The sequence below is a fragment of the Papaver somniferum genome, chromosome 1, assembly GCF_003573695.1.
Source record: "Papaver somniferum cultivar HN1 chromosome 1, ASM357369v1, whole genome shotgun sequence".
NCBI lineage: Eukaryota > Viridiplantae > Streptophyta > Magnoliopsida > Ranunculales > Papaveraceae > Papaver > Papaver somniferum.
In genome coordinates this window covers 3,343,517-3,355,689 of record NC_039358.1, presented here as the reverse complement: position 1 = coordinate 3,355,689, position 12,173 = coordinate 3,343,517, and the positions used below count along the sequence as shown (strand labels likewise).

At 36.9% G+C, this 12,173-nt stretch overlaps 16 non-coding genes and 8 pseudogenes across 16 annotated transcripts; all 24 read left to right on the top strand.

Annotated features, from left to right (window-relative positions):
* Positions 1 to 480: 480 nt before the first annotated feature.
* LOC113344596 lies at positions 481 to 599 on the top strand. Its single transcript, XR_003357878.1, has one exon. It is a non-coding gene; the product is annotated as a 5S ribosomal RNA (ribosomal RNA).
* Positions 600 to 980: 381 nt separating this feature from the next.
* Positions 981 to 1,099, top strand: LOC113344571. Its single transcript, XR_003357872.1, has one exon. It is a non-coding gene; the product is annotated as a 5S ribosomal RNA (ribosomal RNA).
* Positions 1,100 to 1,481: 382 nt separating this feature from the next.
* Positions 1,482 to 1,600, top strand: LOC113344197. Its single transcript, XR_003357704.1, has one exon. It is a non-coding gene; the product is annotated as a 5S ribosomal RNA (ribosomal RNA).
* Positions 1,601 to 1,978: 378 nt separating this feature from the next.
* Positions 1,979 to 2,097, top strand: LOC113343848. Its single transcript, XR_003357442.1, has one exon. It is a non-coding gene; the product is annotated as a 5S ribosomal RNA (ribosomal RNA).
* A 381-nt stretch (positions 2,098 to 2,478) lies between these two features.
* On the top strand, positions 2,479 to 2,597 carry LOC113344589. The gene has a single exon (XR_003357877.1). It is a non-coding gene; the product is annotated as a 5S ribosomal RNA (ribosomal RNA).
* A 380-nt stretch (positions 2,598 to 2,977) lies between these two features.
* LOC113343806 lies at positions 2,978 to 3,096 on the top strand. The gene has a single exon (XR_003357425.1). It is a non-coding gene; the product is annotated as a 5S ribosomal RNA (ribosomal RNA).
* A 383-nt stretch (positions 3,097 to 3,479) lies between these two features.
* LOC113344847 lies at positions 3,480 to 3,598 on the top strand (annotated as a pseudogene).
* A 379-nt stretch (positions 3,599 to 3,977) lies between these two features.
* On the top strand, positions 3,978 to 4,096 carry LOC113344733 (annotated as a pseudogene).
* A 374-nt stretch (positions 4,097 to 4,470) lies between these two features.
* On the top strand, positions 4,471 to 4,589 carry LOC113343878. Its single transcript, XR_003357457.1, has one exon. It is a non-coding gene; the product is annotated as a 5S ribosomal RNA (ribosomal RNA).
* Positions 4,590 to 4,967: 378 nt separating this feature from the next.
* LOC113344635 lies at positions 4,968 to 5,086 on the top strand. Its single transcript, XR_003357885.1, has one exon. It is a non-coding gene; the product is annotated as a 5S ribosomal RNA (ribosomal RNA).
* A 382-nt stretch (positions 5,087 to 5,468) lies between these two features.
* On the top strand, positions 5,469 to 5,587 carry LOC113345186 (annotated as a pseudogene).
* Positions 5,588 to 5,966: 379 nt separating this feature from the next.
* LOC113344760 lies at positions 5,967 to 6,085 on the top strand (annotated as a pseudogene).
* Positions 6,086 to 6,468: 383 nt separating this feature from the next.
* On the top strand, positions 6,469 to 6,587 carry LOC113344617. The gene has a single exon (XR_003357882.1). It is a non-coding gene; the product is annotated as a 5S ribosomal RNA (ribosomal RNA).
* A 382-nt stretch (positions 6,588 to 6,969) lies between these two features.
* On the top strand, positions 6,970 to 7,088 carry LOC113343779. The gene has a single exon (XR_003357405.1). It is a non-coding gene; the product is annotated as a 5S ribosomal RNA (ribosomal RNA).
* Positions 7,089 to 7,467: 379 nt separating this feature from the next.
* On the top strand, positions 7,468 to 7,586 carry LOC113344627. The gene has a single exon (XR_003357884.1). It is a non-coding gene; the product is annotated as a 5S ribosomal RNA (ribosomal RNA).
* A 380-nt stretch (positions 7,587 to 7,966) lies between these two features.
* On the top strand, positions 7,967 to 8,085 carry LOC113344838 (annotated as a pseudogene).
* A 382-nt stretch (positions 8,086 to 8,467) lies between these two features.
* LOC113345058 lies at positions 8,468 to 8,586 on the top strand (annotated as a pseudogene).
* Positions 8,587 to 8,968: 382 nt separating this feature from the next.
* On the top strand, positions 8,969 to 9,087 carry LOC113343834. The gene has a single exon (XR_003357435.1). It is a non-coding gene; the product is annotated as a 5S ribosomal RNA (ribosomal RNA).
* Positions 9,088 to 9,467: 380 nt separating this feature from the next.
* On the top strand, positions 9,468 to 9,586 carry LOC113344508. The gene has a single exon (XR_003357848.1). It is a non-coding gene; the product is annotated as a 5S ribosomal RNA (ribosomal RNA).
* A 384-nt stretch (positions 9,587 to 9,970) lies between these two features.
* LOC113343740 lies at positions 9,971 to 10,089 on the top strand. Its single transcript, XR_003357381.1, has one exon. It is a non-coding gene; the product is annotated as a 5S ribosomal RNA (ribosomal RNA).
* Positions 10,090 to 10,470: 381 nt separating this feature from the next.
* LOC113343776 lies at positions 10,471 to 10,589 on the top strand. The gene has a single exon (XR_003357396.1). It is a non-coding gene; the product is annotated as a 5S ribosomal RNA (ribosomal RNA).
* Positions 10,590 to 10,971: 382 nt separating this feature from the next.
* Positions 10,972 to 11,090, top strand: LOC113345018 (annotated as a pseudogene).
* Positions 11,091 to 11,471: 381 nt separating this feature from the next.
* LOC113344272 lies at positions 11,472 to 11,590 on the top strand. The gene has a single exon (XR_003357728.1). It is a non-coding gene; the product is annotated as a 5S ribosomal RNA (ribosomal RNA).
* A 382-nt stretch (positions 11,591 to 11,972) lies between these two features.
* LOC113344751 lies at positions 11,973 to 12,091 on the top strand (annotated as a pseudogene).
* The last annotated feature ends 82 nt before the right edge of the window (positions 12,092 to 12,173 follow it).

The window sequence follows — 12,173 nt, the reverse complement described above, 5'->3', positions numbered from 1 at the left end:
TAATGCACCAGAACCCATCAGAACTCTGCAGTTAAGCGTGCTTGGGCGAGTGTAGTACTAAGATGGGTGACCTCTTGGGAAGTCCTCGTGTTGATTGGCTTTTTTGTTTTTTTGCCATTTTTTTTACCGATTTGTCTAATGAAGGGCAGTGACGAATAGTGAAATATATTTGTTTTCACTAGGACTTTATCTTTTTGGACAAAATTCTTTTGAATTATTTCCTAATTTGTTGAAAACCCGGACGCCTGGCATTTAATTGAATATTATAATGCATTTTTAATGTATTTTCTCTAAAAAAAACTATTAAAAAGATGTTAATTGTTCGGAATGACTGCTCCAAAACAGTCTGCTCGCCGTAATGTTTCCAACGAGTCATCACTTTTCCTGTTCGTACTTTCCACGAAGAATTAATAGGCATTAGACGGATCGAGCCAACACATTGTAGACGTGTTAAGTAGTGAAACTAGTAAGATCATTTTAGCAATCGATCATACCAGCACTAATGCACCAGAACCCATCAAAACTCTGCAGTTAAGCTTGCTTGGGCGAGAGTAGTATTAAGATGGCTGACCTCTTGGGAAGTCCTCGTGTTGATTGTCTTTTTTGTTTTTTTGCCATTTTTTTTGCCGATTTGTCTAGTGAAGGGCAGTGACGAGTAGTGAAATATATTTGTTTTCACTAGGACTTTATCTTTTGGGACAAAATTCTTTTGAATTATTTCCTAATTTGTTGAAAACCCGGACGCCGGGCATTTAATTGAATATTATAATGCATTTTTAATGTATTTTCAGTAGAAAAAATTATTAAAAAGATGTTAATTGTTCAGAATGACTGCTCCAAAACAATCTCCTCGCCGTAAGGTTTCCAACGTGTCATCACTTGTCCTGATCGGACTTTCCACGAAGAATTAATAGGCGTTAGACGGATTGAGCCAACACATTGGAGACGTGTTAAGTAGTAAAACTAGTAAGATCCATTCAACAATCGATCATACCAGCACTAATGCACCAGAATCCATCAAAATTCTGCAGTTAAGCGTGCTTGGGAGAGAGTGGTACTAAGATGGGTGACCTCTTGGGAATTCCTCGTGTTGATTGCCTTTTTTGTTTTTTTGCCATTTTTTTTTTGCCGATTTGTCTAATGAAGGGCAGTGACGAGTAGTGAAATATATTTGTTTTCACTAGGACTTTATCTTTTTGGACAAAATTCTTTTGAATTATTTCCTAATTTGTTGAAAACCCGGACGCCGGGCATTTAATTGAATATTATAATGCATTTTTAATGTATTTTCACTAAAAAAATTTATTAAAAAGATGTTAATTGTTCAGAATGACTGCTCCAAAAAATCTCCTCGTCGTAAGGTTTCCAATGAATCATCACTTGTCCTGATCGGACCTTCCACGAAGAATTAATAGGCGTTAGCCGGATCGAGCCAACACATTAGAGACGTGTTAAGTAGTAAAACTAGTAAGATCCTTTCAGCAATCGATCATACCAGCACTAATGCACCAGAACCCATCAGCACTCTGCAGTTAAGCGTGCTTAGGAGAGAGTGGTACTAAGATGGGTGACCTCTTGGGAAGTCCTCGTGTTGATTGCCTTTTTAGTTTTTTTGCCATTTTTTTTGCCGATTTGTCTAATGAAGGGTAGTGACGAGTAGTGAAATATTTGTTTTTATCTAGGACTTTATCTTTTTGGAATAAATTCTTTTGAATTATTTCCTAATTTGTTGAAAACCCGGACGCCGGGCATTTAATTGAATATTATAATGCATTTTTAATGTATTTTAACTAAAAAAACAATTAAAAAGATGTTAATTGTTTAGAATGACTGCTCCAAAAAATCTCCTCGTCGTAAGGTTTCCAACGAGTCATCACTCGTCCTGATCGGACTTTCCACGAAGAATTAATAGGCGTTAGACGGATTGAGCCAACACATTGGAGACGTGTTAAGTAGTAAAACTAGTAAGATCCTTTCAGGAATCGATTATACCAGCACTAATGCACCAGAACCCATCAGAACTCTGCAGTTAAGCGTGCTTGGGCGAGTGTAGTACTAAGATGGGTGACCTCTTGGGAAGTCCTCGTGTTGATTGGCTTTTTTGTTTTTTTGCCATTTTTTTTACCGATTTGTCTAATGAAGGGCAGTGACGAATAGTGAAATATATTTGTTTTCACTAGGACTATATCTTTTTGGACAAAATTCTTTTGAATTATTTCCTAATTTGTTGAAAACCCGGACGCCTGGCATTTAATTGAATATTATAATGCATTTTTAATGTATTTTCTCTAAAAAAAACTATTAAAAAGATGTTAATTGTTCGGAATGACTGCTCCAAAACAATCTCCTCGCCGTAATGTTTCCAACGAGTCATCATTTTTCCTGATCGTACTTTCCACGAAGAATTAATAGGCATTAGACGGATCGAGCCAACACATTGGAGACGTGTTAAGTAGTGAAACTAGTAAGATCATTTTAGCAATCGATCATACCAGCACTAATGCACCAGAACCCATCAAAACTCTGCAGTTAAGCTTGCTTGGGCGAGAGTAGTATTAAGATGGCTGACCTCTTGGGAAGTCCTCGTGTTGATTGTCTTTTTTGTTTTTTTGCCATTTTTTTGCCGATTTGTCTAGTGAAGGGCAGTGACGAGTAGTGAAATATATTTGTTTTCACTAGGACTTTATCTTTTGGGACAAAATTCTTTTGAATTATTTCCTAATTTGTTGAAAACCCGGACGCCGGGCATTTAATTGAATATTATAATGCATTTTTAATGTATTTTCAGTAGAAAAAACTTTTAAAAAGATGTTAATTGTTCAGAATGAATGATCCAAAACAATCTCCTCGTCGTAAGGTTTCCAACGTGTCATCACTTGTCCTGATCGGACTTTCCACGAAGAATTAATAGGCGTTAGACGGATTGAGCCAACACATTGGAGACGTGTTAAGTAGTAAAACTAGTAAGATCCATTCAGCAATCGATCATACCAGCACTAATGCACCAGAATCCATCAAAATTCTGCAGTTAAGCGTGCTTGGGCGAGAGTGGTACTAAGATGGGTGACCTCTTGGGAATTCCTCGTGTTGATTGCCTTTTTTGTTTTTTTGCCATTTTTTTTTTGCCGATTTGTCTAATGAAGGGCAGTGACGAGTAGTGAAATATATTTGTTTTCACTAGGACTTTATCTTTTTGGACAAAATTCTTTTGAATTATTTCCAAATTTGTTGAAAACCCGGACGCCGGGCATTTAATTGAATATTATAATGCATTTTTAATGTATTTTCACTAAAAAAATTTATTAAAAAGATGTTAATTGGTCAGAATGACTTCTCCAAAACAATCTCCTCGGCGTAAGGTTTCCAACGAGTCATCACTTGTCCTGATCGTACTTTCCACGAAGAATTAATAGGCGTTAGACGGATTGAGCCAACACATTGGAGACGTGCTAAGTACTAAAACTAGTAAGATCCTTTCAGCAATCCATCATACCAGCACTAATGCACCAGAATCCATCAGAATTCTGCAGTTAAGCGTACTTGGGCGAGAGTGCTACTAAGATGGGTGACCTCTTGGGAAGTCCTCGTGTTGATTGCCTTTTTTGTTTTTTTGCCATTTTTTTTGCCGATTTGTCTAATGAAGGGCAGTGACGAGTAGTGAAATATATTTTTTTTCACTAGGACTTTATCTTTTTGGACAAAATTCTTTTGAATTATTTCCTAATTTGTTGAAAACCCGGACGCCTGGCATTTAATTGAATATTATAATGCATTTTTAATGTATTTTCTCTAAAAAACTATTAAAAAGATGTTAATTGTTCGGAATGACTGCTCCAAAACAATGTCCTCGCCGTAATGTTTCCAACGAGTCATCACTTTTCCTTATCGTACTTTCCACGAAGAATTAATAGGCATTAGATGGATCGAGCCAACACATTGGAGACGTGTTAAGTAGTGAAACTAGTAAGATCATTTTAGCAATCGATCATACCAGCACTAATGCACCAGAACCCATCAAAACTCTGCAGTTAAGCTTGCTTGGGCGAGAGTAGTATTAAGATGGCTGACCTCTTGGGAAGTCCTCGTGTTGATTGTGTTTTTTTGCCATTTTTTTTGCCGATTTGTCTAGTGAAGGGCAGTGACGAGTTGTGAAATATATTTGTTTTCACTAGGACTTTATCTTTTGGGACAAAATTCTTTTGAATTATTTCCTAATTTGTTGAAAACCCGGACGCCGGGCATTTAATTGAATATTATAATGCATTTTTAATGTATTTTCAGTAGAAAAAACTTTTAAAAAGATGTTAATTGTTCAGAATGACTGCTCCAAAACAATCTCCTCGCCGTAAGGTTTCCAACGTGTCATCACTTGTCCTGATCGGACTTTCCACGAACAATTAATAGGCGATAGACGGATTGAGCCAACACATTGGAAATGTGTTAAGTTGTAAAACTAGTAAGATCCATTCAGCAATCGATCATACCAGCACTAATGCACCAGAATCCATCAAAATTCTGCAGTTAAGCGTGCTTGGGCGAGAGTGGTACTAAGTTGGGTGACCTCTTGGGAAGTCCTCGTGTTGATTGCCTTTTTTTTTTGCCATTTTTTTTTTGCCGATTTGTCTAATGAAGGGCAGTGACGAGTAGTGAAATATATTTGTTTTCACTAGGACTTTATCTTTTTGGACAAAATTCTTTTGAGTTATTTCCTAATTTGTTGAAAACCCGGACGCCGGGCATTTAATTGAATATTATAATGCATTTTTAATGTATTTTCACTAAAAAAAATTATTAAAAAGATCTTAATTGTTCAGAATGACTGCTCCAAAAAATCTCCTCGTCATAAGGTTTCCAATGAATCATCACTTGTCCTGATCGGACCTTCCACGAAGAATTAATAGGCGTTAGCCGGATCGAGCCAACACATTAGAGACGTGTTAAGTAGTAAAACTAGTAAGATCCTTTCAGCAATCGATCATACCAGCACTAATGCACCAGAACCCATCAGCACTCTGCAGTTTAGCGTGCTTAGGAGAGAGTGGTACTAAGATGGGTGACCTCTTGGGAAGTCCTCGTGTTGATTGCCTTTTTAGTTTTTTTGCCATTTTTTTTTTGCCGATTTGTCTAATGAAGGGCAGTGACGAGTAGTGAAAAATTTGTTTTTATCTAGGACTTTATCTTTTTGGAATAAATTCTTTTGAATTATTTCCTAATTTGTTGAAAACCCGGACGCCGGGCATTTAATTGAATATTATAATGCATTTTTAATGTATTTTCACTAAAAAAATTTATAAAAAAGATGTTAATTGTTCAGAATGACTGCTCCAAAACAATCTCCTCGCCGTAAGGTTTCCAACGAGTCATCACTTGTCCTGATCGGACTTTCCACGAAGAATTAATAGGCGTTAGACGGATTGAGCCAACACATTGGAGACGTGTTAAGTACTAAAACTAGTAAGATCCTTTCAGCAATCCATCATACCAGCACTAATGCACCAGAATCCATCAGAATTCTGCAGTTAAGCGTACTTGGGAGAGAGTGCTACAAAGATGGGTGACCTCTTGGGAAGTCCTCGTGTTGATTGCCTTTTTTGTTTTTTTGCCATTTTTTTTGCCGATTTGTCTAATGAAGGGCAGTGACGAGTAGTGAAATATATTTGTTTTCACTAGGACTTTATCTTTTTGGACAAAATTCTTTTGAATTATTTCCTAATTTGTTGAAAACCCGGACGCCGGGAATTTAATTGAATATTATAATGCATTTTTAATGTATTTTCACTAAAAAAATTATTAAAAAGATGTTAATTGTTCAGAATGACTGCTCCAAAAAATCTCCTCGTCGTAAGGTTTCCAACGAATCATCACTTGTCCTGATCGGACCTTTCACGAAGAATTAATAGGCGTTAGCCGGATCGAGCAAACACATTGGAGACGTGTTAAGTAGTAAAACTAGTAAGATCCTTTCAGAAATCGATCATACCAGCACTAATGCACCAGAACCCATCAGCACTCTGCAGTTAAGCGTGCTTAGGAGAGAGTTGTACTAAGATGGGTGACCTCTTGGGAAGTCCTCGTGTTGATTGGCTTTTTTTGTTTTCTTGCCATTTTTTTTACCGATTTGTCTAATGAAGGGCAGTGACGAGTAGTGAAATATATTTGTTTTCACTAGGACTTTATCTTTTTGGACAAAACTCTTTTGAATTATTTCCTAATTTGTTGAAAACCCGGACGCCTGGCATTTAATTGAATATTATAATGCATTTTTAATGTATTTTCTCTAAAGAAAAACTATTAAAAAGATGTTAATTGTTCAGAATGACTGCTCCAAAACAATCTCCTCGCCGTAAGGTTTCCAACGAGTCTTCACTTGTCCTGATCGTACTTTCCACGAAGAATTAATAGGCATTAGACGGATCGAACCAACACATTGGAGACGTGTTAAGTAGTGAAACTAGTAAGATCATTTTATCAATCGATCATACCAGCACTAATGCACCAGAACCCATCAAAACTCTGCAGTTAAGCTTGCTTGGGCGAGAGTAGTATTAAGATGGCTGACCTCTTGGGAAGTCCTCGTGTTGATTGTCTTTTTTGTTTTTTTGCCATTTTTTTTTGCCGATTTGTCTAGTGAAGGGCAGTGACGAGTAGTGAAATATATTTGTTTTCACTGGGACTTTATCTTTTGGGACAAAATTCTTTTGAATTATTTCCTAATTTGTTGAAAACCCGGACGCCGGGCATTTAATTGAATATTATAATGCATTTTTAATGTATTTTCAGTAGAAAAAACTTTTAAAAAGATGTTAATTGTTCAGAATGACTGCTCCAAAACAATCTCCTCGCCGTAAGGTTTCCAACGTGTCATCACTTGTCCTGATCGGACTTTCCACGAACAATTAATAGGCGATAGACGGATTGAGCCAACACATTGGAGACGTGTTAAGTTGTAAAACTAGTAAGATCCATTCAGCAATCGATCATACCAGCACTAATGCACCAGAATCCATCAAAATTCTGCAGTTAAGCGTGCTTGGGCGAGAGTGGTACTAAGATGGGTGACCTCTTGGGAAGTCCTCGTGTTGATTGCCTTTTCTTTTTTTGCCATTTTTTTTTGCCGATTTGTCTAATGAAGGGCAGTGACGAGTAGTGAAATATATTTGTTTTCACTAGGACTTTATCTTTTTGGACAAAATTCTTTTGAATTATTTCCTAATTTGTTGAAAACCCGGACGCCGGGCATTTAATTGAATATTATAATGCATTTTTAATGTATTTTCACTAAAAAAAATTATTAAAAAGATGTTAATTGTTCAGAATGACTGCTCCAAAAAATCTCCTCGTCGTAAGGTTTCCAATGAATCATCACTTGTCCTGATCGGACCTTCCACGAAGAATTAATAGGCGTTAGCCGGATCGAGCCAACACATTAGAGACGTGTTAAGTAGTAAAACTAGTAAGATCCTTTCAGCAATCGATCATACCAGCACTAATGCACCAGAACCCATCAGCACTCTGCAGTTTAGCGTGCTTAGGAGAGAGTGGTACTAAGATGGGTGACCTCTTGGGAAGTCCTCGTGTTGATTGCCTTATTAGTTTTTTTGCCATTTTTTTTTTGCCGATTTGTCTAATGAAGGGCAGTGACGAGTAGTGAAAAATTTGTTTTTATCTAGGACTTTATCTTTTTGGAATAAATTCTTTTGAATTATTTCCTAATTTGTTGAAAACCCGGACGCCGGGCATTTAATTGAATATTATAATGCATTTTTAATGTATTTTCACTAAAAAATTATTAAAAAGATGTTAATTGTTCAGAATGACTGCTCCAAAACAATCTCCTCGCCGTAAGGTTTCCAACGAGTCATCACTTGTCCTGATCGGACTTTCCACGAAGAATTAATAGGCGTTAGACGGATTTAGCCAACACATTGGAGACGTGTTAAGTAGTAAAACTAGTAAGATCCTTTCAGCAATCCATCATACCAGCACTAATGCACCAGAATCCATCAGAATTCTGCAGTTAAGCGTACTTGGGCGAGAGTGCTACTAAGATGGGTGACCTCTTGGGAAGTCCTCGTGTTGATTGCCTTTTTTGTTTTTTTTGCCATTTTTTCTGCCGATTTGTCTAATGAAGGGCAGTGACGAGTAGTGAAATATATTTGTTTTTATCTAGGACTTTATCTTTATGGAATAAATTCTTTTGAATTATTTCCTAATTTGTTGAAAACCCGGACGCCGGGCATTTAATTGAATATTATAATGCATTTTTAATGTATTTTAACTAAAAAAACTATTAAAAAGATGTTAATTGTTTAAAATGACTGCTCCAAAACAATCTCCTCGTCGTAAGGTTTCCAACGAGTCATCCCTCGTCCTGATCGGACTTTCCACGAAGAATTAATAGGCGTTAGACGGATCGAGCCAACACATTGGAGACGTGTTAAGTAGTGAAACTAGTAAGATCATTTTAGCAATCGATCATACCAGTACTAATGCACCAGAACCCATCAAAACTCTGCAGTTAAGTTTGCTTGGACGAGAGTAGTATTAAGATGGCTGACCTCTTGGGAAATCCTCGTGTTGATTGTCTTTTTTGTTTTGTTGCCATTTTTTTTTGCCGATTTGTCTAGTGAAGGGCAGTGACGAGTAGTGAAATATATTTGTTTTCACTAGGACGTTATCTTTTTGGAAAAAATTCTTTTGAATTATTTCCTAATTTGTTGAAAACCCGGACGCCGGGCATTTAATTGAATATTATAATGCATTTTTAATGTATTTTCAGTAGAAAAAACTTTTAAAAAGATGTTAATTGTTCAGAATGACTGCTCCAAAACAATCTCCTCGCCGTAAGGTTTCCAACGAGTCATCACTTGTCCTGATCGGACTTTCCACGAAGAATTAATAGGCGTTAGACGGATTGAGCCAACACATTGGAGACGTGTTAAGTAGTAAAACTAGTAAGATCCATTCAGCAATCGATCATACCAGCACTAATGCACCAGAATCCATCAGAATTCTGCAGTTAAGCGTGCTTGGGCGAGAGTGGTACCAAGATGGGTGACCTCTTGGGAAGTCCTCGTGTTGATTGCCTTTTTTGTTTTTTTGCCATTTTTTTTGCCGATTTGTCTAATGAAGGGCAGTGACGAGTAGTGAAATATATTTGTTTTCACTAAGACTTTATATTTTTGGACAAAATTCTTTTGAATTATTTCCTAATTTGTTGAAAACCCGGACGCCGGGCATTTAATTGAATATTATAATGCATTTTTAATGTATTTTCACTAAAAAAATTTATTAAAAAGATGTTAATTTTTCAGAATGACTGCTCCAAAAAATCTCCTCGTCGTAAGGTTTCCAACGAATCATCACTTGTCCTGATCGGACCTTCCACGAAGAATTAATAGGCGTTAGCCGGATCGAGCCAACACATTGGAGAAGTGTTAAGTAGTAAAACTAGTAAGATCCTTTCAGCAATCGATCAGACCAGCACTAATGCACCAGAACCCATCAGCACTCTGCAGTTAAGCGTGCTTAGGAGAGAGTGGTACTAAGATGGGTGACCTCTTGGGAAGTCCTCGTGTTGATTGCCTTTTTAGTTTTTTTGCCATTTTTTTTTTGCCGATTTGTCTAATGAAGGGCAGTGACGAGTAGTGAAATATATTTATTTTTATCTAGGACTTTATCTTTTTGGAATAAATTCTTTTGAATTATTTTCTAATTTGTTGAAAACCCGGACGCCGAGCATTTAATTGAATATTATAATGCATTTTTAATGTATTTTCACTTAAAAAAATTATTAAAAAGATGTTAATTGTTCAGAATGACTGCTCCAAAACAATCTCCTCGCCGTAAGGTTTCCAACGAGTCATCACTTGTCCTGATCGGAATTTCCACGAAGAATTAATAGGCGTTAGACGGATTGAGCCAACACATTGGACACGTGTTAAGTAGTAAAACTAGTAAGATCCTTTCAGCAATCGATCATACCAGCACTAATGCACCAGAATCCATCAGAATTCTGCAGTTAAGCGTGCTTGGGCGAGAGTGGTACTAAGATGGGTGACCTCTTGGGAAGTCCTCGTGTTGATTGCCTTTTTTATTTTTTTGCCATTTTTTTTGCCGATTTTTCTAATGAAGGGCAGTGACGAGTAGTGAAATATATTTGTTTTCACTAGGACTTTATCTTTTTGGACAAAATTCTTTTGAATTATTTCCTAATTTGTTGAAAACCCGGATGCCGGGCATTTAATTGAATATTATAATGCATTTTTAATGTATTTTAACTAAAAAAAACTATTAAAAAGATGTTAATTGTTTAGAATGACTGCTCCAAAACAATCTCCTCGTCGTAAGGTTTCCAACGAGTCATCACTCTTCCTGATCGGACTTTCCACGAAGAATTAATAGGCGTTAGACGGATTGAGCCAACACATTGGAGACGTGTTAAGTAGTAAAACTAGTAAGATCCTTTCAGGAATCGATTATACCAGCACTAATGCACCAGAACCCATCAGAACTCTGCAGTTAAGCGTGCTTGGGCGAGAGTAGTACTAAGATGGGTGACCTCTTGGGAAGTCCTCGTGTTGATTGGCTTTTTTTGTTTTCTTGCCATTTTTTTTACCGATTTGTCTAATGAAGGGCAGTGACGAGTAGTGAAATATATTTGTTTTCACTAGGACTTTATCTTTTTGGACAAAATTCTTTTGAATTATTTCCTAATTTGTTGAAAACCCGGACGCCTGGCATTTAATTGAATATTATAATGCATTTTTAATGTATTTTCTCTAAAAAAAACTCTTAAAAAGATGTTAATTGTTCAGAATGACTGATCCAAAACAATCTCCTCGTCGTAAGGTTTCCAACGAGTCATCACTTGTCCTGATCGTACTTTCCACGAAGAATTAATAGGCATTAGACGGATCGAGCCAACACATTGGAGACGTGTTAAGTAGTGAAACTAGTAAGATCATTTTAGAAATCGATCATACCAGCACTAATGCACCAGAACCCATCAAACCTCTGTAGTTAAGCTTGCTTGGGCGAGAGTAGTATTAAGATGGCTGACCTCTTGGGAAGTCCTCGTGTTGATTGTCTTTTTTGTTTTTTTGCCATTTTTTTTGCCGATTTGTCTAGTGAAGGGAAGTGACGAGTAGTGAAATATATTTGTTTTCACTAGGACTTTATCTTTTGGGACAAAATTCTTTTGAATTATTTCCTAATTTGTTGAAAACCCGGACGCCGGGCATTTAATTGAATATTATAATGCATTTTTAATGTATTTTCAGTAGAAAAAACTTTTAAAAAGATGTTAATTGTTCAGAATGACTGCTCCAAAACAATCTCCTTGGCGTAAGGTTTCCAATGAGTCATCACTTGTCCTGATCGGACTTTCCACGAAGAATTAATAGGCGTTAGACGGATTGAGCCAACACATCGGAGACGTGTTAAGTAGTAAAACTAGTAAGATCCATTCAGCAATCGATCATACCAGCACTAATGCACCAGAATCCATCAGAATTATGCAGTTAAGCGTGCTTGGGCGAGAGTGGTACTAAGATGGGTGACCTCTTGGGAAGTCCTCGTGTTGATTGCCTTTTTTGTTTTTTTGCCATTTTTTTTTGCCGATTTGTCTAATGAAGGGCAGTGACGAGTAGTGAAATATATTTGTTTTCACTAGGACTTTATCTTTTTGGACAAAATTCTTTTGAATTATTTCCTAATTTGTTGAAAACCCGGACGCCTGGCATTTAATTGAATATTATAATGCATTTTTAATGTATTTTCTCTAAAAAAAACTCTTAAAAAGATGTTAATTGTTCAGAATCACTGATCCAAAACAATCTCCTCGCCGTAAGGTTTCCAACGAGTCATCACTTGTCCTGATCGTACTTTCCACGAAGAATTAATAGGCATTAGACGGATCGAGCCAACACATTGGAGACGTGTTAAGTAGTGAAACTAGTAAGATCATTTTAGCAATCGATCATACCAGCACTAATGCACCAGAACCCATCAAACCTCTGCAGTTAAGCTTGCTTGGGCGAGAGTAGTATTAAGATGGCTGACCTCTTGGGAAGTCCTCGTGTTGATTGTCTTTTTTGTTTTTTTGCCATTTTTTTTTGCCGATTTGTCTAGTGAAGGGCAGTGACGAGTAGTGAAATATATTTGTTTTCACT